This window comes from Dendrobates tinctorius, unplaced genomic scaffold, assembly GCF_039654945.1.
Source record: "Dendrobates tinctorius isolate UK_male_01 unplaced genomic scaffold, ASM3965494v1 ptg000032l, whole genome shotgun sequence".
Classification (NCBI taxonomy): Eukaryota; Metazoa; Chordata; class Amphibia; order Anura; family Dendrobatidae; genus Dendrobates; species Dendrobates tinctorius.
In genome coordinates, this window is record NW_027361700.1 from 21,213,484 (window position 1) to 21,235,829 (window position 22,346).

The window sequence follows — 22,346 nt, forward strand, 5'->3', positions numbered from 1 at the left end:
TGAGAAGGGATTGTGGAGGTAACAATATGCTACATTGTAAAATACCCAGAAGAGATATTACATTTTCTTGGAAAATGTAATGTGAAATCTTAAGTGATGGGGTTGGGTCTACAGAGCACAAGGTGTGTGCCTACAGAATGCAGCAGTATAGATCAGGCCTGGTTAGAGAATAGGTGTGCATGTAGCAAAGAAGAACTCAGTGAATTGGCAGGTAAGGCGGTCACCAGGGACATCTTCGTTGGTTGGCTTCTATTTAAAGCTGTGAGTAGACCAATTTGCTATATCACTCCTGACAATGTGGTCAATTGCTTCAATATCTAATATTAAAGGGAATCTTTCATCAAGTTTTTGCCACCTAATCTAAGAGCAGCATGATCATTCCAGCAATGTGTCACTTACTGGACTTCTTGTTGGAGACTTGATGAAAATTCTGTTTTATCATCAGGAGATTATCACTAGGAGACTAATAAACCAGTTGCAGTGGAGTCCTCCATATTCGCAAACTCTGTCAATCTCCACCCCCATCAGGGATTGCCAGCTTACTCCCTATGCACAGTGTACACTGAATGCTGCCGATCAGTGGTGTGGGCGGAGTTATGCAGGGCTCAGCATTCACAGAATTGGGAGATCTGCATGAAAAAAACCTGGTCTTTTGTCAAAACTATAGTAAGCAGGCCAGTAAGTGACACATCGCTGGAATCAGGGTCTCGGCACCTACATTACACTGACAGATTCCCTCCAAGTGATGTAATTGGGATGTCACATTGCCTCATTTCAGGCTTGGGTGGTTAAGTGACAAAGTTGTGGGTATGAGTAGACATATCAGACATGGCCTTCTGCGATCATGAATGGTAAACAGCTCCTGGACTTTAATGCAAGACTATATTTAGAATTGTGGAATGAAAATAACAGAATTTGCCATAAGAAAGCAAAACTGATCCAACAGTATTGCAGTGTTAAGCTTATGATTAAATCCAGCTTTACTTCTTTGTGCTAAGCCTTAGCCCTCCTTAATGCCCCGTAACGAGACCCTAATGGAGACTGTTATCCCATTTCACCATGGGAAAGTGTACACAGGATTATAGAATAGCAGAAAGACATGGAACAGACATTGCTAAATGCTGAACCTGTCAGGATGAATCTGCAGCAAGAATGAACCGAATACTGGGGAGAAACAAGTAAATGGAATTTGCATGACTGCTACGTGAAGGGTGGGGGGCATTGCAATGGCACTGGCTGCACCCACCCATCGCTTTCCCTATAGATAGACTTTGGATCAGTCGCTTCACTGATTGTGGCCTTCCCTACCTCCCTCTGCTGTCGCTTACACAATAACAAGAGGTCATTTCACGCATGAGGAATATCAAGTCAATTATTAATTCCTCACACAAGTTTACAGACAAGAGAAGCCAAACCTAACAATTAACCCATTTTTTTCCTAGAGGGCAGCAATGCCAGCACATATGGGTTAAACACTGTTTGGCCTTTACCTCTGCTTTCTATTAGTTGCTGGGTAATCATTGATAGTCTCATAGTCCACAGCTTTCAGGATTTGTGTACTCTTGTACGTGGCATAAAAAGGCAAAAACAAACAGACCGGAGACTGCACACATTACATTGAATGTGTATATGATTCCGCCTCTCTGACATCACGGTATAGACAGGATTCCAATATGTTATGTCAGGACTACAAAGACAGGAATCTAACTACCAAAAGACCAGTTGCGTAGAGCAAGACCTCATACAACCATAAAAATCAAGTTTCTTTTGCCGTCCTGCTTGACTCCACAGCACTGCTTGACTCCACAGCACTGCTTGACTCCACAGCACTGCTTGACTCCACAGCACTGCTTGACTCCACAGCACTGCTTGACTCCACAGCACTGCTTGACTCCACAACACTGCTTGACTCCACAACACTGCTTGACTCCACAGCACTGCTTGACTCCACAGCACTGCTTGACTCCACAATACTGCTTGACTCCACAACACTGCTTGACTCCACAACACTGCTTGACTCCACAACACTGCTTGACTCCACAACACTGCTTGACTCCACAACACTGCTTGACTCCACAACACTGCTTGACTCCACAACACTGCTTGACTCCACAACACTGCTTGACTCCACAACACTGCTTGACTCCACAACACTGCTTGACTCCACAACACTGCTTGACTCCACAACACTGCTTGACTCCACAACACTGCTTGACTCCACAACACTGCTTACCACCCTTGAAGAACATCCTGGTGCCCCCATCCTATTTTCATGATTCTAATGCAGTTCCAAACTGTTTGCTAACATTCCTTGCAACTTCAATGGAGGCCACTTTCCATTGAGGGTAACAACAACTTGGAAGGGGCCGTCTTTCTCCAGTAGCTCAATAGTTACAATAGGAGCAAATACTGTACAGACAGAAGAGGGCCCCTTTCCAATAACTTTACTGTATATGGACAGTTCAATATCTCATCAAAATGCTAAATTCCACCTGCTTTAGAGGTAGAAGTGACCTATGTGGCTGCATCGGTTGCATTGGTATGTCCATCCCTGAGATGTCATATGGGCCCTTGCATCAGATGTCTGCAAAAGTTTGTAATTATGCATTATCATTGTTGTATTTGGATGAATATAAATAATGAATTTATTAACTAGTGCTTAAAGGGAATCTGGCACCAGGTGTTTGCCACCAAATCTGACAGCAGCATAATGTAGAGGCAGAGACCTTGATTCCAGCTATTTATCAATTACTGGACTGCTTGCTGTAGCTTTTATAAAATCACTGTATTATCAGCAGGAGATTATTATTAGCGGACTATAAAGTGCAAGTGCTTAGCTGTTGTACAGGGTATATTTATCACTACCCATAGAGCTTAACCATGTGTAGTCCCCAGGTTCTACAACACTCCAGACTAGCATAATCATAAATTAATGTCTCTGAGTGCTCCCAGAAGAAGCGACGCGAAACGCCATTGGGGTAGTTGGACGCTGTGCCTGGGATCTCATAGGTAGCTCATTTCTTACAGGTAATGTTACCTTCTTACATTTAAGAGGTGTTGGAGAACTGATGTGTTGTACACCTGGCGATCACACTTGGTTAAGCTCTATGGGTAAGGATAAATATACTCTGTACTACAGCTAAGCACTTGCGCTTTATAGCTTAATACCCTTGGCTATTCCTCCTAGTTCTCCAGGCATTTTCTGTGTCCTTTTTGAATCTTTCACTGTATATAGTTTTAGTATTTTTTTCAAGAATTTTTTTTTTTAATTATTGTGGCTTTAATCTCTGTTTATCCTGGGATATTATCATATACATTTCAGTTTTTTGGGGTATATATTTACTATTGGTTATGTAGTAAGTAAATCCATTGTCTTTTTTTCCAACCATCATCCAAACAATTGCTGTTTTTACTGCTTTTATATTGCAGTGTAAAAAATGTGGCCACTGATGTTAACTGATCTGCCTTTTGCTAACGCCTCTTTATTTCATGCCGTAAGTGTATACTGATTGTACCCTTTTCTAAATGGGATGTAGATTTCATAACCTCCTTATTATCTGAAGACTTCTTGGATGTTAAAGAATCTGAATGGTGAATGGATGGTATATATAGAACAAAGCTGAAGTTTTCATAAGAGCCATCAACAGCCTTTAAAAAAGTATGACCCCTAATGTTCTTCTGCATGACTCTAGAGGCTAATATTGTACTAAGTATGCAAGTCCTACTGAGGAGACTATTCGCTTCTCTGGCTGTACAGGACATACCTGTTACTGTGTAATTTCCTGTCTACTTGCAAGAACATACCCATAAAACTATAATTTTGTGTCTATCGCAATAGGACATACCAAGGATTCTGGTGAGGGAGACTGGAGACACAGAATATAAATCTAGGCCTCCCGGAGGTACTAGCTCCTTCTCCTCCCATCATAAAAAGTGCCACATAGGCAGGTGCTTTTTAACGCACTTTCATATCTTTGATATACAGTATTAGCGCTATCAGCCAAAACCTTCTTGCTGTTTAACTATTGCATCTTAAGACCAAAAAGGAGACGCTCATGAAGACTTCACATAGAAGACGCCACTAAACGCTTTGCCAACTATTGGAAATGGAAGGCAGAGGAATACAGTGTCCTACTCCAGATTTGCGATGGGGCCCTGTCGTTGACGTGGCCCTTACAAAACTAAGCTGTTAGAGAGAAATAAGATTATTTGTACTGCAGTTCATATGATGGGGCCAGTCACAGCTGCCAACAGTGAATCATTCTTGTATAAATCTGGATGTTTTGGCGCTTTGCAAGGAAAGACACACCTAACCCTGTGGCTGTGTGGGGTGTTCTGTATACCTGGGGCAATGGCACTCCCTCTAAAAGCTCTGGCGACAAATCGGTATTGTTCCTCTCAGACACTATTATATGACATATTTTCTTCCTTCTTAACCTCTTGGCTGCTGGGCCATAACATGTACTATGCACAGCTTATCACAGGACAATGCCCTTCCTATGACAGTTTTGAAGTGATCGATGTTTCTGGAGCTGCACAAATGCAGTATGTTGTGAGTATGGTACGAGGTTGAAGTGTATATATATATATATATATACACTCACTGGCCACTTTATTAGGTACACCTGTCCAACTGTGTGTTAAGACTTAATTTCTAATCAGCCAATCACATGGCGGCAACTCAGTGCATTTAGGCATGTAGACATGGTCAAGACAATCTCCTGCAGTTCAAACCGAGCATCAGTATGGGGAAGAAAGGTGATTTGAGTGCCTTTGAACGTGGCATGATTGTTGGTGCCAGAAGGGCTGGTCTGAGAATTTCAGAAACTGCTGATCTACTGGGATTTTCACGCACAACCATCTAGGGTTTACAGAGAATGGTCCGAAAAAGTAAAAAAATCCAGTGAGCGGCAGTTCTGTGGCCGGAAATGCCATGTTGATGCCAGAGGTCAGAGGAGAATGGGCAGACTGGTTCGAGCTGATAGAAAGGCAACAGTGACTCAAATTGCCACCCGTTACAACCAAGGTAGGCAGAAGAGCATCTCTGAACGCACAGTGCGTCGAACTTTGAGGCAGATGGGCTACAGCAGCAGAAGACCACACTGGGTACCACTCCTCTCAGCTAAGAACAGGAAACTGAGGCTACAATTTGCACAAGCTCATCGAAATTGGACAGTAGAAGATTGGAAAAACGTTGCCTGGTCTGATGAGTCTCGATTTCTGCTGCGACATTCGGATGGTAGGGTCAGAATTTGGCGTAAACAACATGAAAGCATGGATCCATCCTGCCTTGTATCAACGGTTCAGGCTGGTGGTGGTGGTGTCATGGTGTGGGGAATTTTTTCTGGGCACTCTTTGGGCCCCTTGGTACCAATTGAGCATCGTTGCAACGCCACAGCCTACCTGAGTATTGTTGCTGACCATGTCCATCCCTTTATGACCACAATGTACCCAACATCTGATGGCTACTTTCAGCAGGATAATGCGCCATGTCATAAAGCTCGAATCATCTCAGATTGGTTTCTTGAACATGACAATGAGTTCACTGTACTCAAATGGCCTCCTCAGTCACCAGATCTCAATCCAATAGAGCATCTTTGGGATGTGGTGGAACGGGAGATTCGCATCAGGGATGTGCAGCCGACAAATCTGCGCCAACTGTGTGATGCCATCATGTCAATATGGTCCAAAATCTCTGAGGAATGCTTCCAGCACCTTGTTGAATCTCTTCCACGAAGAATTGAGGCAGTTCTGAAGGCAAAAGGGGGTCCAACCCCTTACTAGCATGGTGTACCTAATAAAGTGGCCAGTGAGTGTATATATATATATATATATATATATATATATATATATATATATATATTTTTCTTATATTTAGTCCTCGGGAACATCCTTAATTGAGTTGAAGGATTTTACCAGAAAAGCTCTAAGGCAAACATTAGCATCTAGCCTAAAGGGATTGGACCAGGTTTGATAGTTATCACCTATGGGATTTGCAGAGCCTCCTGTAAATGGAGTGGCAGTCGTGCATGCCTGTCACTGCTTCATTTAATCTGTTTGCCATTGCTGGAGATCTAATGTAGTCCCATAGACAATGAATAGAGGGCACACTGGTGAGCATACTTGACGGCCACTCCATTTAGAAGGGTCACTGAAGTTCTCAGAATCAGTATGGGCCCCAGCAGTGGGAACCCCAGTGATTAACAAGTTATCACTTATCATGTGAAGACCTGATAACGTTCAAATTTTCATATGTAGTACAGACCCTTCAAGTCAAGGTCATGCTCGGTGACTCGCAAGTTGATTCAAAGAAAAGAGGGGTCATAATAAAGGCTAGTGACCATGTATGCCTACATTTGGTGAATTTGGCATCTTTTACATAAGTTGTGTCATAACTGGGATACTGTTTCTGGTACATTGGACAATCTTTGGTCAGGAAATCATGATGTGCAGAAGACTTGTATGAAGAGTAAATGTCTAGCACACAGTCAGAGCAAGCATCAGTGCCTGGCACACTGGCGCTTATTGGGCTCCTTACTGGGGGTCCACTGGAAAATAAGCTTTGCACTTGTCATGTCTCCTATGGAATAGATTGGTGGCTCACTGCAAATGTTTCTTACCATGTCCAGAAATTCTAGGACAGTTCGTAAAAATAAGGCACTTTTTTGACCTGTCCGTTTAAAAAAAAAAATTCAAGAATACGTTATAATTATTTTAACTTAAACAGATTATTTTGTCTAATTTTCATCATCATTTTACGGTTTACAGTAAATACACCTGATGTCTTAATAACAGAGTTATGTGCTGTAGACATGTATCGCTTATAATCATAATGATTTATTATTTTCCAATGTGTCCCAAAAAATATTGTCTGTCTGTGATTTTTTGATAAGCTGTCCAGAAAAAAAGGTCAAATTGGCAACGCTGACTTATGTTCAAGTGTATGCCTGCTCAGCCCTACTCATAGCAAACACCATATATCCAATATCCACCCTGCCTTCTCCTCTTGCTACCTAGATACAGTGAATTGAGGCAGCCATTTTCTATACAGAGAGGTCAGTTACCTCTTGGTTGAAGTAATTTAAAATTGACATGCAAATCTTATCAGTGGGATCAAGATGCTTGGACCACCAGTGATCCAATAGGTCTGAACAAACAGGCAATGTAAAATGTATAGACAGTTTTATTGAATTTTCTTATGTACCCTCCATCTCATTCCTGGGTTGGATACATACTAAAGTAATGTAACTTTTCTCTTGGAACTCCTTTACTGGAAATAGTCTTTAGAGAGACTCACAAGGAAGATATAGAAACTTGAAGCAATGATATCAATGGAAAAATATGCAAACATCTCAAGAATGAAGAAAACTTCTGTACATCTAAGGTGACGTTTTCATCAATACCCTGTAATTCAAAGTCTCAGTCAGGAAGGAGCCTTACAACATGGCTCACGTAGGCGCTAACCATAGACACTCGTCTGATGACTTGGTCTTGGTCTCTTGAACTGGGATGTCTTTCTTTGGCTAATACTCAATTTAAGTTCTAAGAGTTGGGATGATGAATAAAGCGATAGTTTAGTGAGAAAAAATGTTTTCACAAAGAGCTCAAAGTAGTTTAAATGAGTGATAACCACCCACCCCAGTCCCTGCCATTCTTGTTCTTACCAGGCATCCAGTGGTCTCCACATTCTTACTTCATCTGGACACACAGGAATTGTCAGGAAATACCTGCTCATCCTGTTACAAGACTCAGTGGTGACCCCATAATGATTGGCAAAGCGAGAATTTCACAGCATTTCTTGTGTGTCAAGACAAGAACTGGAAAGAAAGAGGACTGTGACACAAAAAGCATCAGAACAGGAGCTGCAGGGGATCTGTGTGGTTCCGCATTGCATCTTTTTTTTTTAAAACCAATATGAGACCTTTACAAAAACATTTTTCTTCCTTGGACAACCAAAGTGGCCAGACAAACTGCTAGATTTTTGCTTGTGAAAAGGGCTAGATGTAAGAACTCTGGCCTACGCTTAGAAGTGTTGCTCTCCAGTTGCAAACTGTAATCATTACATTTAAAGCTCTATTAACTTATAGCCCTTGCAGTCTATGTAGGAATACAACACTGAAGTATATCATGACTAAAGGGGCAAATGCCTTGATGCCTTGTAACAGTTCGCATTATACAATTTTCTCCTGTGTATGTGTGAGGAGACTGCAGGCCCGTAGGATGCAGTAACGGACTGTACACAGACCAAGGGTGAAAGGGGTTTATTATACAGTAGAAACTCCACGCAGGGAGAATACTAAGGGCTAATATTCCCTAATACAGCAAAAGGCTAATGGGGATAACTTAAGGAACAGGCACAAGTAAAGCCGGCAATACAATAAAATACAACTTAGGCACCAGTCACGGTTATATCACTTAGGCGCCAGTCACGGTTGAACTTCTGTCTGTGACTGGTGCTGCCTAGATTCCGTCGTAGTGGGGGTCTGTCACAATCCTGAGGTAAATGATGTAGTATCTTTTGACGTTGGCGGTGTGCTCCCGTGGTCCTGACGATGGCGGTGAATCCTCGGGGTCCTGATGCGGGTCTTGGGTCCAGCAGATGAGGTGATGAAGAGGGATACGTCCTTATCCTCAGCGGTGAGTGTCCCGACACTACGGAGATTTGCAGCACTGCCCAAACACAGTTTACATTGGGCTACCCGGTTCGCTGTGCCGAATTGACACACGCCTAAGACAGCACGGTCAGTGCTGTCAGCGGGGGCAGCTGTGGCAGCATTGTTCACTGTGTCAGCGGTCTCAGCGAGGGCAGGGATGTTGGCTGGGACAGCGGTGTCTGAGCGGTACTCAGTTGACGGTCTCCCGTCAAAGCGCTCTGCCGTCTCAGACTCTGCTGTGCCCAGATGCCTCTTAGCTGATTTTACCTCACAGGCGTCCTGTGCACCCGAAGTTCCCGCCCCAACAGTCTGGTCACTCGCGTGCTTCAGCTCTGTCCACTTAGCCAAGCCCCCTTTCGAAAACACAGAGTACGGTCTGGAGTCTCATGCTTTTGTGGTGCAGTAACCTCTGTTAAAGCTAGGGGGCGCAGTATATGCTTCTCAGAATATGCATGTGGGCGTGTGTCTGAACGCCCAGGATTAAGCATGTATCTGTCTGGCTGTGTGGAATAGGACCTGTAGTGAGGTCATGACCATGTGACCCATACCTCACTTGTGGGTGTGGTCACGTACCATATAGTGTGACTGAGGTCGGGTCACATGGGGTGTGTGTATTGATCCTGAGTGGCCAGAGTGCAAGGTCCCAGAAGGCCTTGGTGTGTTGGAAGTGTCTGGGACTGAACTTCCTGGAAGAGCACATGGAAAGGCTCGGACCTGGTAGAGTCTGTGACGGCTCTGTGTAAGGAAGCTACTGCCCGGCTGCGGGTCTGAAACTGTAGACGACCTAGTGAGCAAGGCACTGTCTGGAACAGTGATCCCAGTGCGGCCGCTTCCCTGAGGGATAAACTGTGAGTAATGCTGACCGGGGTCAGTAAGAGACTTTGTTTCGTTGTACAGGAAGCTGCATGCTATTATGTTCACGAAGAGCGGTTTATGCTGATGATTAATAAACCGGATGAACTGTTTAACCCGGAGTGTCCCCGCGTATGCCTCAAAGACCGGCTAAGCGAGTAAATCCCCGTCCACTCATTTGGTGGATCTCTACACTTTCTACTCTACAATATAGGTGACAGCCCCGACGGTTCCGGACCCTTCACGGAGGAGACATACTTAGTTTCTTCCCCTTACATTTGTGCAAAGGCTTCTGCTCCAAAACCTGCCTGAAAAAGCACATAAATGCTAAAAAGGATGAACATGTGCACTGCCATGTCAAAACAACTTGCTGTACATTTGCTTGTATTTTTGAGCTTATAACCAATTCAGGCATCAAAGGCTGCCAAGTGTTAAGTGACCTGACCATTCTTCAGGTGACTTCCTCTTGGAATCTGCTCGCTATTGTATAGATAATATTTAAAAAATTCTGGTGCCAAAGCTGCTGCAAGAAAAAAAACAACAAAAAAATGCTTCTGAAAAACACAGCCATCATTTTCCTGAAGCGTTTTCCCCTTTAAAACTAAATGGGTACGCCGCCTTTTAGAAGGCATCATGTCCACTTACCTTAAAGAGAATCAGGCAGCAGGTTTTTACTATGTAATCTGAAGACAGTAAGAGATAGAGGCCAATACACAGATATAATGGATGTGTCACTTGTCAAAGTGCGTGCTGTTGTTTACTAACTGTGAAGGATTTGTCACTAAGAGAACAACATTGCAGGACTAGCCCGGCAACTAAGCACCTCACTGTCTATGGACTTTGTACACACAGATGCTGGGGTGGGCAGGGGCAACTTGCTCAGCTCTGCTTCATTCTATCTCTAAAAGCTCTGATTGTGTCAGAATGGCTGCACCCAGTAATATAAGTGACACATCATTGGATTCAGGGTCTCTTTGCCTACAATACGCTGCTCTCAGATGAGGTAGCAAAAACCTGCTGACAGAGTCCCTTTAAGAAAATCTACTCTAAACTTCCTGGCATGTATTCTTATATTTTTATCAAGTTGACAGTATTTGAGCACCATATGGCACTACTATATAAGCATTATATGGCTATATTATGTTATCATTGGTTTTTGTTGCACATTTCATATTTTTTTCTGGTGATTTTATTTAATAATGGTTTGAGAACTTACAATTTTTGTAGAAGCATTGTTGTAACATAACTCATCATTTTACTTATTTATCGGCATAAATAATAATATTGTATATACTATATATCATGTATCTATTCAGTTTTTCCAGGGGTGATAAGAAGTCTCCTTTAAATGAAGAACAATATGTTCATTTGTCATCACCCAGAAATGTGCTAAAAATAAATGTTATTAACTTGAAAGGTGAAAATTAAAGAGAGTCTGTCAATACAAAACGAATGTTCAAACCAAGCACAGCACAGTGTAGGGGACAAAATCCTAATAAATTTAGCACTTTTAGTGTCTAAATCCATTGCTGCGTTTGCCAGAGATTTTTTTTTTTTTATTCATATATGCTAATGAGGTGTTTGGTTCACACTTGGCATGGCTGAGCAGTTCAGTGCATCTTCCCACCTACTTGCTTTCCAACGGTCCCTGCCCTCCTCTGGCTCCTTTAAAGCCAGAGCTGTCAATCAAGGAAGAGGAGGGCAAACCCAAGATTTGATAGGCACACTGAAGGGTGCAATATGTATTAGGGCTATGCCACCTACAGCGTGCTTAAACACTTATTTTGTGCCGATAGACTCACCGATTGCTAGATCACAGGGTAAAAAAGTTAAGAACCTTTGCCTTACACTAAAGCTATAATCCCCCAATTATGCGGTGCTGTTATTATGATTATGTAGCAGTTATAAATGTTTTATCAGGATGAGTGTATTATTGTTTAAATGTAACTACATAGTTACATAGTCATTGAGATTTATGTCCATCAAGTTCAACGTTTACCAGCCTTAATAATTGTAACTTCTCCTTGGATCAGTCATTAAAATGGATTCTTCATTATGCGGCAAGTTCTTCTGCAACTAAGGGTACCGTTACACCTAGCGATGCACCAGCGATCCCGACTAGCGATATGACGCAGTCAGGATCGCTGGTGCATCGCTAGGTGGTCGCTACTGAGCTGCCACTCAGGCAGGTCTCACCAGCGACATCGCTGGGGACGGGGATCGCTACTTACCTGTCAGACGCGGCGATCCTGCGTCCTCCCGCCCGGCTCCACGCGTCGCTCGTCGGCGCCACAGGAAGCGCCGCAGGAAGTGACCGACGAGGAACGGTCCAGGAGCTTCTCGCGCGATCAGCGATAACCAGCAGGGGGAGCCGGTCGGAGGTAAGTATCACATGCAGCGATATCGCTAGAAATATCGCTGCTACGTCACAAAATCGGTGACTTTACAGCGATATTGCTAGCGATATCGCAGTGTGTAACGGGGGGCTTTAGAGCACAACTGTGCATTTATCTAATATTGTTTCCAGATTGGTTCACTGGGTTGCCAATGGGATTCTCAGTTTCTAGGATTCGGATAATTTTTACTCCGAGTCTCTTGACAACAAACTGATCACATAGTGTCCATTTGGTATGACCGCCACCACTGGGAAAATCAAACTTTTACACCGTGACCACTGAACCCAGTGGGTTTTCTGTGTCATGCAGGACAGGACAGGTCTTCCAGTATGAGAGACACACTCTTTATAACAACTCTTGAAATAAAGTTATCGTCTGTTCATAATTTTTATCTACTCAACAATGCAACAATGCCCTAATGGGGTGTGTAAATATTTTTTTTTCAGTGTATGTTCAGCCAGAACACTGAGAATCAGGTTCTAGGATCCTGAAAACTATAGTGTTTGAGTGTAATAAGGTGATCCCTTTGAAGGGACTCCCACTACGTTTGGTCTATTTTATGGGGGACATCAAACCTAAAGTGTAAAATATGTTTGTGCTACGTGTGTGGATGTATGGAATTTACATTTGTCGGTAGTCATTTCAGGCTTGTGCAAAGGTTGGCGCCAGGGTTCTTCAATAAAAATTAATGAAAAAAACTATATTCTCCCAAGATGCTTATTCTAAAATATATCTAGTCCTGAGAACCCGAGGAAACTGAATTAGTACAGAAGACTCATTACTAGCCACAGCTAAGTTTTCTGGCATCTACAGAAGATAATCTTGGGTTGATCAGTCAGGTCACATCAGAGTTGATGGCACGTATAAACTAAGGTTTGATTTATTATACTTTATAAGAGTCACAGACTTCTGTTTGGATTGCATAATAATCTATGACAATGACTTATCTTACATTTTTATCTACGTGTTTCCTCATAGACTACAATGAAGTGTTTCAGATAAATACCTAAGGTATTTCTTTCTCATGCAATAGAAACCAGACATCAACTGTAAAGATCTGAAGTAGAAAAGTATTGACAACCTTATAGTTGCCGTCGGAAGCAGATTACCTTGAAGATGACCCTACACCTTGAATTGACAAGCTCTATAATACAACATTCCCTTAAACCTACAGTTTTCACTATAAGATTCAGATTTCAAAGCATATTTTCATTGATTTGTATACAATGCTCAGAAGTCATTAACAGTGAATATGGAAGAATAGTTACAAATTGAGTATAAAGACTGAAAATCAGGGATATTTTTTACACCTTACTGAAATTATCATCACTGTCCCCGATGGGGCTCACAATTCCCTATCAGTATGTCTTTGGTGTGTGGGAGGAAACTGGAAAACACGGAGGAAACCTACACAAACATCGAGAACATACAAACTCTATTTAGATGTTGTCCTAATTAGAAATGGGCAGACCCCTGGGGGCTGGTATTCTCAGGCTGGTAAGGGGCCATGGATAATGCCCACCAGCCTAAAAATAGCAGCCTGCAGGCGCTGGCTGATGAATACTCATATCAGCCGCCCCTGCTCTCACTGTTATTAGTGGCAGCAGGCGTCGGCTGATGGGATCAGTAGTCACATCAGCCAACACCAGTGACCAGAGGTAAGCTTTACAACAGCTGCGGGCTCACGCTGTAATCTGACAGCGTTTACTGATGATCAGAATCAGTGTTTGCCGTGCTGTCATACACATGTATACACACAGTGGGGAAAGTAAAGTTTTGATGCACTGATGATTTTGCAAGTTTTCCCACCTACAAAAAGTGCAAAGAGTGGAGAGGTCTGTAATTTTTATCATAGGTACATTTCAACTGTGAGAGGCAGAATCTTAAAAAAAAAATCCAGAAAATCACATTGTATGATTTTTACATAATTAATTAGCATTTTATTGCATGAAATAAGTTTTTGATACAATAGAAAAACAGAACTTAATATTTGGTACAGAAACCTTTGTTTGCAATTACAGAGGTCAGACGTTTCCTGTAGTTCTTGACCAAGTTTGCACACACTGCAGCAGGGATTTTGCCCCACTCCTCCATACAGATGATTTCCAGATCTTTCAGTTTTTTAGGCGGTCTCTGGGCAACATTGAGTTTCAGCTTTCTACAAAGATTCTCTATTGGGTTCAGGTCTGGAGACAGGCTAGGCCACTCCAGGACCCTGTAATGCTTGTTATGGAGCCACTCCTTAGTTGCCCTGGCTGTGTGTTTCTGGTCATTGTCATGCTGGAAGACCCAGCTACGATCCATCTTCAATGCTCTTACTGAGCGAAGGAGGTTGTTGGCATAAATCTCGCTATACATGACCCCATCCATCCTCCCTTCAATACGGTGCAGTCATCCTGTTTCCTTTGCAGAAAAGCACCCCCAACGTATGTTTCCCCTACCATGCTTTAGTGTTCTTGGGGTTGTACTCATCCTACTTCTTCCTTGAAACACGGCAAGTGGCATTGATACCAAAAAGTTCTATTTTGGTCTCATCTCACCACATGACTTTCTCCCATGCCTCCTCTGGATCATGCAGATCATCCAGATGGTCATTGGCAAACATCAAATTGGCTTGGAGATGTGCTGGTGTAAGCAGGGGACCTTGCAAGCCCTTCAGGATTTTAATCAATAACTGTTGTGAGTTCATTTTCCCCTTCACCATTGAGGTCTGATGAACTCCCTCTTCTGGTTAAGGAAGGTAGTGAGGCTGATTACCAAACACCTGGGTATGATGATGATGACTGGGTGACGGGAATTGCTGACTGGATATAAGACTGCCGACGCCCTTCTGCCTTGCTGGTGATCTCTGAAGGATTCTAGGAGACCAGTCTGATTCCTGCTCCTCAAAAGCTAAGTTTTTCCTGCTCTGCTTTTTGCATTTGTGTTCTGTTTTGCTTTGCCTTGTTTTTTCTGGATTCCTCCATTCCCTGCTGGGGTGAGCTGAATTCCTTTTTGCTCTGTCTTCATAAAATACCTGAGTGCTGATATAGTCTTTTTGAAGCCTAGCGTCTTCAGGGCCTTTTTCCCTATCAGCCTGTTGGCCCTTGTTTTGATAGGGTTTTTGGCGGATTGCAGACAGCAGCTTTTCTATCCTGTCCTATCTAGTTAGCTTGGGCCCCATCATTTGCTCAGCCTATCTTTCTATCTGTGTGAGTGTTTTTTCCTCTTGCTTCACCGTCATTATATGTTGGGGGCTGCCTATTGCTTTGGGGTCTGCTCTGGGGCAGTTTAGATTTCCCTTTCTGTCTTTAGGCTATGTAGTTCTCCGGCTGTGCTCGAGGGGTCTAGGGCACCGTAGGAACCCCCCACGGCTACTGCTAGTTGTTGTTGATAGATTCAGGGGTCTGCAATCCGATAGCTGCCAACTTCTCATGTTTTCTGGACTTAGCTAGTATTTCTGTTTTTGCCTCCTACGGTGTCTCATTCATAACAGAATCACCAGCCATACCGCAGATCCTAGGGTACTCAATAGCAGGAAAGAATTGTAAAAAAAAAAAAAAAAAAAAGTGTGTATATTTTTTCCTCTATATCTCTGAGGCCGTAGGGGGAATTTTTTTTTCTATCAATGGAGATAAAGCAATTGTCTGATCGTGTGGAGCAGCTCGCTGCGGAAGTGCGGGGAATTTCCGCCTACCTTGCTCATTCACATGCTGCTGAACCAAAGATCCCTACTCCTGATGTGTTTTTTGGAGATCGGTCTAAATTTTTGAATTTCAAAAATAATTGTAAATTATTTTTTGCCTTGAAACCTAACTCGTCAGGGAGCTCCGCGTAGCAGGTTAAAATTGTCATCTCTTTGCTGCGTGGCGATCCCCAGGATTGGGCGTTTTCTTTGAAACCAGATGATCCTATTCTGACTAATGTGAATGCATTTTTTCAAGCCTTGGGGTTGTTGTATGATGAACCTAATGCTATTGATCAGGCTGAAAAGACCCTGTTGGCATTGAGCCAGGGTCGAGATTCTGAAGAATTGTACTGTCAAAAAATCCGAAAGTGGGCGGTCCTTACTACCTGAAATGATAATGCCTTGGCAGCTCTCTTTCGGAGGGGTTTGTCAGAAGCCGTAAAAGATACTATGGTGGGATTTCCTGTTCCCTCTGGTCTTGACGATTCTATGTCATTAGCCATTCAGGTTGATCGGCGTTTACGTGAACGCAGGACTGCACGAGAGGTGTTGCCACCTGTTGAACAAGTGTCTGAACCTATGCAATGTGATAGAGTTTTGTCCAGGGAGCAATGTCAGGAGTTCAGAAGGCGTAATAAGCTCTGTTTTTTTTGTGGAGATGCCTCGCATATTATTTCTGTCTGTCCTAAATGAGAGAAACGTTTTGCACACACGTTTTCTGTGGGTGGTGTTCAACCTAAGTTTCTTCTGGCAATTACTCTGATCTGCTCCCTGTCCACATTTTCCGCCAAGGCTTTTGTGGATTCGGGAGCAGCCCTGAACCTAATGGACTTGGATTTTGCTAAACGTTGTGGATTTCCGATGACACCTCTGCGGACGCCTATCCCTTTGAGAGGGATTGATGCCACTCCTTTGGCGAAAAATAAACCTCAGTTTTGGACCCAGGTGGTAATGCGGGTCGCCCCAGACCATCAAGAAAATTGCAGATTTTTGGTGTTGCATAATTTGCATGATACCATTGTTCTGGGGTTTCCCTGGTTGCAAATTCATAATCCAGTTTTGGATTGGAAATCTGTGTCTGTGGTGAGTTGGGGTTGTCGGTGTGCCCTTAGTGAGGCTCCGGTTTTTTCCACCTCTCCTCAGTCGCATGATGTTCCTGACTATTTGGCGGACTTTTATGATGTATTTAGTGAGAATGAGTCTGCGTCTTTGCCTCCTCATAGGAGTTATGACTGTGCAATTGAACTGAGCCCGGGGTGTAAATTTCCCAACGGTCGGCTCTTCAATTTATCTGTACCCGAGCATGAGGCTATGTGATCCTATATTAAGTAGGCGTTGGAGAAGGGTCATGTTAGACCATCCTCTTCACCCTTAGGTGATGGGTTTTTTTTCGTGGCCAAAAAGGATGGTTTATTAAGGCCTTGTATTGATTATCGTGCCCTCAACAAAATTACTATTAAATATCAGTATCCGTTACCCCGGATTTCGGATCTATTCTCCAGAGTTAAAGGTGCTTGCTGGTTTACCAAGCTTGACCTCAGGGGGGCGTATAATCTTATCCGCAATAACCATGGGGATGAATGGAAGACGGCGTTTAATACTCCGGAGGGACATTTTGAGTACCTGGTGATGCCTTTTGGGCTCACTAATGCCCCTTCTGTCTTCCAGTGCTTCATGAACGACATTTTCCGAGACTTTGTGGATAAATTTTTGATTATCTATCTGGATGATATTTTGATCTTCTCCAAGGATTGGGATTCTCATGTGGAACATGTTCGGACTGTGTTCCGGATCATGAGGGAGAATTCCCTATATGTCAAAGGATCGAAATGCCTTTTTGGGGTACAGAGGATTTCTTTTTTGGGATTTATTTTGTCTCCGTCAACTATTGAGATGGACCTGGCCAAGGTACAGGCCATTTATGATTGGGTTCAGCCAACTTCTTTGAAGGCCCTCCAGAAGTTTTTGGGTTTTGCTAATTTTTATCGGAAATTTATAGCAAAATTTTCTAGTATTGCCAAGCCATTGACTGATCTGACTAAGAAGGGTGCTGATGTGTTGAATTGGTCCCCAGAGGCTGTTTCTTCCTTTCAGGAGCTGAAGCGAAGATTCACTTCTGCCCCGGTTTTGCGGCAACCTGATGTCTCACTCCCGTTCCAGGTAGAGGTGGACGCTTCTGAGATTGGTGCAGGAGCTGTTTTGTCCCAAAAGGATCCTGTAACATCTGAAATGAATCCCTGTGCTTTCTTTTCCCGAAAGTTCTGTCCATCTGAACATAACTATGATGTGGGGAATCGGGAACTGTTAGCCATGAAATGGGCATTTGAGGAGTGGAGACATTGGTTGGGGGGAGCTAAACATCAAGTCGTGGTCCTCACTGACCACAAGAATTTGATTTACCTGGAGTCGGCCAAACGCTTGAACCCTAGACAGGCTAGGTGGGCCTTGTTTTTTACACGTTTTAATTTTGTGGTCTCTTTTCTTCCTGGCACTAAGAATGTCAAGGCTGACGTTCTCTCTAGGAGCTTCTTTGCTGATTCTCCTGTGGTGACCAAGCCTGCTACCATCTTAGGCGAAGGGGTAGTTCCTTCTGCCATCTCGCCCGATTTGAGACGTGCTCTGGAAGAGTTCCAGGAGGACAAACCTGAGCGTTGTCCCAGGGGAAAGTTGTATGTTCCTGACCAGTGGAAGAAGAGAGTGATGTCTGAAGTTCATTGCTCTGCATTGGCTGGTCATCCAGGTATTTTTGGTACTAGAGATCTGGTGAGTCGGTCTTTTTGGTGGCCCGCCTTGTCTCGTGATGTCAGGAATTTTGTGCAGTTCTGTGGGACTTGCTCCCGGTCTAAACCTTGTTCTCGCTCTAGTGGGTTGTTGATGCCTTTGCCGGTCCCCAGGAGGCCATGGACCCATATTTCAATGGATTTCATCTCTGATTTGCCTGTCTCTCAGAGAATGACTGTTATTTGGGTGATTTGTGATAGGTTCTCTAAGATGGTTCATCTTGTACCACTCCCTAAGTTGCCATCTTCCTCTGAGTTGGTGCCCCTGTTTTTGCAACAGGTGGTTCGCTTGCACGGGATTCCTGAGAACATTGTATCTGACAGAGGAGTTCAGTTTGTGTCTAGATTTTGGAGGACTTTCTGTTCCAAGCTGGGAATTCAGTTGTCCTTCTCTGCTTTTCACCCTCAGACCAATGGGCAGACCGAGAGAACAAACCAGACCTTGGAGTCGTATTTGAGATGTTTTATTTCCGCTGATCAGGATGATTGGGTTTCATTTTTGCCCTTGGCCGAATTTGCTTTAAATAATAGAGCTAGTTCTGCCACTTTGATGTCACCTTTTTTTTTGTAACTTTGGGTTTCATCCTCGATTTTCTTCAGGGCAGGTGGAGCCTTCTGCCTGCCCAGGTGTTGACACTGTCGTGGAGAGAATGCACCAGATCTGGGACCAAGTGGTGGATAAGTTATTTCTCTCCCAGGAAAAGGCCCAGCGGTTTTCCAACCGACATAGGACCATTGGTCCCCAGTAGTGTTGAGCGATACCGTCCGATACTTAAAAGTATCGGATCGGATGGTATCGGCCGATCTAAAAAAAATATCGGGTATCGCCGATTCCGATACCGGAAGTCCCATTCAAGTCTATGGGACTTCCGGTATCGGAATAAGAAAAACCCTATTTTTGCCTTGTACAGCCTTTCGGGGGGCTGTACCGGCCTGCCGGGGGGTCTGTGCAGGCTCCGGTGGTCTGTGCAGGCCTGCCGGGGAGCTGTGCCGGCCTGCCGGTGGTCTGTGCAGGCTCCGGTGGTCTGTGCAGGCCTGCCGGGGGGCTGTGCCGGCCTGCCGGTGGTCTGTGCAGGCTCCGGGGGTCTGTGCCGGCCTGCCGGGGAGCTGTGCCGGCCTGCCGGTGGTCTGTGCAGGCTCCGGTGGTCTGTGCCGGCCTGCCGGGGGGCTGTGCCGGCCTGCCGGTGGTCTGTGCAGGCTCCGGTGGTCTGTGCCGGCCTGCCGGGGGGCTGTGCAGGCTCCGGTGGTCTGTGCCGGCCTGCCGGGGGGCTGTGCCGGCCTGCCGGTGGGCTGTGCAGGCTCCGGGGGTCTGTGTAGGTATCGTCCGATGGGACTACAAGTCCCATCGGGCGATGCCTGCTACCATGACAGTGAATGACACATTAGCCAATGATGGGACAGTAGTAGTCCCATCATCCGGCTAATGTGTTGAATGTAAAAAAAAGAAAAAAAAATTTACATGCTACATACATACAACATGCATACTACATATATACTACATGTAACATACATACTACATATATACTACATGCAACATGCATACTACATACATGCTACATACTACATGCATGCTACATACTACATACATACTACATACATAATACATATATACTACATGCATGCAACATACATACAACATATATACTACATGCATGCAACATGCATACTACATGCATGCAACATGCATACTACATATATACTATATATACTACATGTAACATACATACTACATATATACTACATGCTACATACATGCTACATACATAATACATATATACTACATGCATGCAACATACATACAACATATATACTACATGCATGCAACATGCATACTACATATATACTATATATACTACATGTAACATACATACTACATATATACTACATGCTACATACATGCAACATACATACTACATACATGCTACATACATAATACATATATACTACATGCATGCAACATATATACTACATGCATGCAACATGCATACTACATATATACCAACCTCGACCCCTACCCTACCTCATATCGAAACCACAATAATCTGATTAACATTACTTGCACTCCCTCATCTTAATCTTTTAATTGTGCCCTCTGGAATCCACGGTCTGCTTGTAACAAGCTTCCTTTCCTACACAACTACTTTCTGAACAACTCTCTTAATCTGTTGGCCCTCACTGAAACCTGGATTCAGGATTCTGACACTGTCTCTCCTGCTGCCATTTCCTACGGTGGCTTACAATTCTCTCACTCCCCGAGACCCACAAACAGACCTGGTGGTGGAGTTGGCATACTCCTGTCCCCACAATGCACTTTCCAGGTCATCCCCCCAGTCCCATCACTCTTATTCCCTTCTTTTGAGGTCCACACCATCAGGCTCTTCCGTCCCCTCTCCCTCAGGGTAGCGGTCATATACCGGCCCCCAGGCTCACCCACCCTCTTCCTTGACCACTTTTCAGCCTGGCTGCCACACTTCATGTCCTCAGAACTACCAACCCTCATCCTGGGAGACTTCAACATCCCCATTAACAGCCCTAATTCCACATCTGCATCCCAGCTTCTATCACTAACCACCTCTCTAGGCCTCTCACAGCTTTCAACCTCTGAGACACATAAGGACGGTAACACCCTTGATCTGGTCTTCTGCCGGCTCTGTTCAATCTCCCACCTAAACAACTCACCGCTTCCACTCTCTGACCACAACATTCTCTCCTTCACGCTCACAAATCCTCGCCCACCCCAGCTCATTCCTACCTACCACACAGTCAGAAATCTACAAGCTATTAACCCTCAGACACTTTCAGATTCCCTACACTCATCTCTGTCCCCAATCTCCTCTCTTTCCTGTCCTAATCTGTTCATCACTACAATGACACTCTTAGAAGCACCCTTGACCAAGTAGCTCCCCTCACCCTCAGAACCTCCAAACACAGAGTAAAAGAGCCCTGGCTCACATCGCAAACTCAACTTCTCCAGCGATGCTCCAGGAGTGCTGAACGCCTATGGAGAAAAACCCGCACACCAGAAGACTTCATCCACTTCAAATTTATGTTAAGAACCTATAACGCTGCCCTTCACCTTGCCAAACAGACCTACTTCACCACCCTGATCTCCTCACTAGCCAACAACCCCAAGAAACTTTTTGACACTTTTCACTCCCTCCTCAGGCCAAAAGCACAAGCCCCTATCACAGACATTTGTGCTGATGACCTGGCCTCCTACTTTACAGAAAAAATAGATAATATCCGTCAAGAAATCTGCTCCCAACCACCAAGTGCTGTGACTCCCATCCCTTCCTACATCTCCCCTGGCTCACTCTCCACATTTGATCCCATAACAGAAGAAGAAGTCTCCAGACTCCTCTCTTCTTCTCGTCCGACTACATGCACTACCGACCCCATTCCCTCACATCTCCTCCAGTCTCTCTCTCCAGTCGTCACAACCCACCTAACTACAATCTTTAATCTCTCCCTCTCCTCGGGCATTTTCCCATCCTCCTTCAAACACGCCATCGTTACTCCACTACTAAAGAAACCTGCTCTCGACCCATCCTGCACAAACAACTACAGACCAGTCTCCAATCTCCCCTTCATCTCTAAACTTTTGGAACGCCTAGTTTACTCCCGCCTTACCCGTTACCTCTCCATTCACTCCCTTCTAGACCCTTCACAGTCCGGCTTCCGCCCCCCACATTCGACTGAAACTGCACTCATCAAAGTGACCAATGACCTTCTGACAGCAAAACGTAACGGTGACCACTCTCTGCTCATTCTTCTTGACCTATCTGCAGCTTTCTATACTATTGACCACCATCTCCTACTCTCTAGGCTCCAGTCACTAGGCATTAAGGACACTGCACTCTCCTGGTTCTCTTCCTATCTCTCTGACCGCTCCTTCAGTGTTTTGTTCTCTGGCTCCACGTCATCTCCTCTTCCTCTTGCTGTCGGGGTACCTCAGGGCTCAGTCCTTGGCCCCCTTCTTTTCTCTCTCTACACGGCC

At 44.2% G+C, this 22,346-nt stretch overlaps 1 protein-coding gene across 5 annotated transcripts in view; it reads left to right on the forward strand.

Moving 5' to 3' along the window:
- Positions 1 to 22,346, forward strand: part of GRB7 (growth factor receptor bound protein 7) — a 192,553-nt gene that overhangs the window by 87,351 nt on the left and 82,856 nt on the right. Inside the window, exon 1 of one of the 5 annotated variants that reach the window (XM_073572591.1) lies at positions 9,483 to 9,502. The exons of the other annotated variants lie outside the window; for them this stretch is intronic. The gene's annotated coding sequence lies outside the window, so the exon portion shown is untranslated. Of the gene's footprint in view, positions 1 to 9,482; positions 9,503 to 22,346 lie in introns of those variants that run through there. 5 annotated transcript variants of the gene reach the window in all.